Here is a 2,500-nt window from a genome sequence, read left to right as displayed (position 1 = left end):
GCATGTCCGAGCTGCTCGTTTGCCCATGCCTGACCCCCCCCCCCCCTTGGCCTGCGGCCCGGTCTCTCGACTTCTGGTCTCGTCTGTGTTGTGCATCCCATCCGGCAGGGTGAGCGTGAGGCTTTCGTTCTCTGTACTCCACGCCTTCCTCCAGCCCCTCCTCCTCTCTTCTCACTGGCCAGGCTCTCCTCGTCTTTACGCTGTCACTGACGGGCCACCCAGCTCTCGTCCGGGACCGGCGACCGTAGAAGCACCCGCCTTCCTATGGACTTGCCACCGTCTTGCAGCATTACAACCGCAGTCGAATTGAAGGGAGCTTCTGCGGGCTTGGGTGCTGCCCGGCGGCCCGCCGTCGGGACCTCGTCAACCGGCCACTGTGAGCTCTGCAGGGACTGATCCGGTGATGCAGGCCCGGTTTTCTTTCCCACCGTGGGGACACTTTGGTCGCTCTAGTCACCCTCCCTTTACCGGTACAGGGTACCTACACGACTCCCCCTCCGGCCCCGCGAGCTGGTGCTTTTGGCGGAGCGGCGGTTTAAAGACTCGCGTGTCCGTTGCCGGTGTCGAGCTTGAGATGGCAGCCGTGACGTTCGAGAGAATGTACCTGGCCGCGGAGGCAGGATTTGTTTCCCCGCAGCGGGCTCATCCTGTCGGCCTTGTACCCCACTCAGTCCGTCCGCGTTCGCTCTCTCTCTCTCCTCGTCCTCCCGGCCTCGGTGGCGGCAGAGACCCTGCCTCTGTTGTCCGTGGTGCGCGTCGGCACGGTTGGGCTCCGGCGTCGGACGAGCTGACGCGCTTCGCCTCGCGAGCGCCCTGACCACGTTGGCCGCGTGAAAACCTTTCTTTGGTCATTGTGATTGTTCGACTGAAATCCGAAGGGCCGTGCCAGGCTGGGGCTCTCCCACCCCCCACACCCCATTGGGGAGGGCGGGGGAGCGTTCGCACGTTCCGGGTTCGACCCCTCGCGCGAGGGACGGACCGAAAACCTGAGACAACTCTTAGCGGTGGATCACTCGGCTCGTGCGTCGATGAAGAACGCAGCTAGCTGCGAGAATTAATGTGAATTGCAGGACACATTGATCATCGACACTTTGAACGCACTTTGCGGCCCCGGGTTCCTCCCGGGGCTACGCCTGTCTGAGGGTCGCTTGACAATCAATCGCACTCGCCTTTGCCGGCGGGAGCGCGGCTGGGGTTTTGTCGCAGAGGTTCCTTTGCTCCTCTTCGTCCCCCTAAGTGCAGACCTGGAGTTTACTCCGCCTTTGGGAGAGTTCGACCTCTGTCCCTCCATTTAATCGCGATGGGGGGGCAGTCCGGCGTGGGCCTCCGGGCGCGCCGGCACTGGTCTCGGCCAGCCTCTGCTTTTCCCAGGACGGCTGTCAGTGGGTTGCAAACGAACGACTGCGTCAGTGCTGGGACTGCTTGCTGCCGGGCCGTTAGCCTCCGAATGGATCGTGGAGGGCAGAGTTGACTCTCTGTGGAGTGTGCAGAGCAGAGATGGGAACGATGCCTGGTGAATCGGCATAGAGAGAGAGAGAGAGACTCGGTGTGGCATGTCGGTGGACGCAAACCGTGTGGTTCGGTCTCGATGGCTGTTGCCAGTGGTCGACGTGGTTTAGTGGTTCTGGACGAGGAGGAGGAGAGCTTGACGTAGTTGACTGTGGGCTTGCCGTGCTGCCTCGCTGGCTTTGCGTGCCCTCATTCGGTGTTTGTGCAGTTTTGCCATGGAGTCCCTGCGGTGCTGCGTGTTGTGCTGGAGCCCTGTCTCCTTCCACACGCATGCCTCCCGCTGTGCCTCCGGCAAGCTCGCCTACATCTGAGGGTGCACCTAGTCAGTGCCGCACGGTCCTGTCCCCCTGGTCTCTGCTGCCTGCTTTTCGAACCAACTCCCCCACCCCGGTTGCACGTGCTCCAAACTCTTGCCACGCCTTCTAGCTGCTGCTAGTCTCGGGTCCTTTCCACGCTTGCTTCCCGTGGGCTGCTCGCTTTTCTCTCCTGCCCTCGTGCAGTTCAAACCAGCACCGCGCCCACGCTCTTTGTCTTCGGCACCTCCCTTATCGGCACTCCGGAACAGTTATGAGCCGAGCCCGGTCGCAAGCCCGACGTCGACACGCGTGCACATCCGCTCGTTACTAACCCCTGGCCTGGTGAGCGCCCCCCCCCCCGAGGGTTGAGTACGAGGTGCCGTTGTCATTAAGTTGCGAGATATACCGGCCGGCCTGGAGCTTTTGGTGCTGCGTTTAAGTCTGGGCGGGGGCCATCCGATGTTGAGAAACGCACGCACGCGATCGCTCACCATTCTGCCTACGACCTCAGATCAGACGTGACAACCCGCTGAATTTAAGCATATTACTAAGCGGAGGAAAAGAAACTAACAAGGATTCCCCTAGTAACTGCGAGTGAAGAGGGAACAGCCCAGCGCCGAATCCCCGCTCGCCTGGCGGGCGTGGGAAATGTGGCGTATAGAAGACCTCTTTCTCTGACGACGCTCCGGGGCCCA

General features: G+C 61.7%; 2 non-coding genes across 2 annotated transcripts in view; both read left to right on the top strand.

The window, feature by feature from the left end:
* Nucleotides 1–993: 993 nt before the first annotated feature.
* Nucleotides 994–1,147, top strand: LOC137359079 (5.8S ribosomal RNA). Its single transcript, XR_010971436.1, has one exon. It is a non-coding gene; the product is annotated as a 5.8S ribosomal RNA (ribosomal RNA).
* Nucleotides 1,148–2,307: 1,160 nt separating this feature from the next.
* LOC137359098 (28S ribosomal RNA) overlaps nt 2,308–2,500 on the top strand; it is a 3,767-nt gene continuing 3,574 nt past the window's right edge. The window contains exon 1 of the ribosomal RNA XR_010971454.1: nt 2,308–2,500. This exon is cut by the window's right edge and continues 3,574 nt beyond it. This is a non-coding gene — a ribosomal RNA (28S ribosomal RNA).

Source organism: Heterodontus francisci, unplaced genomic scaffold (genome assembly GCF_036365525.1).
Source record: "Heterodontus francisci isolate sHetFra1 unplaced genomic scaffold, sHetFra1.hap1 HAP1_SCAFFOLD_1101, whole genome shotgun sequence".
Lineage (NCBI taxonomy): Eukaryota > Metazoa > Chordata > Chondrichthyes > Heterodontiformes > Heterodontidae > Heterodontus > Heterodontus francisci.
The sequence above is the reverse complement of the archived record's forward strand: the minus strand, read 5'-3'. Positions and strand labels throughout refer to the sequence as shown.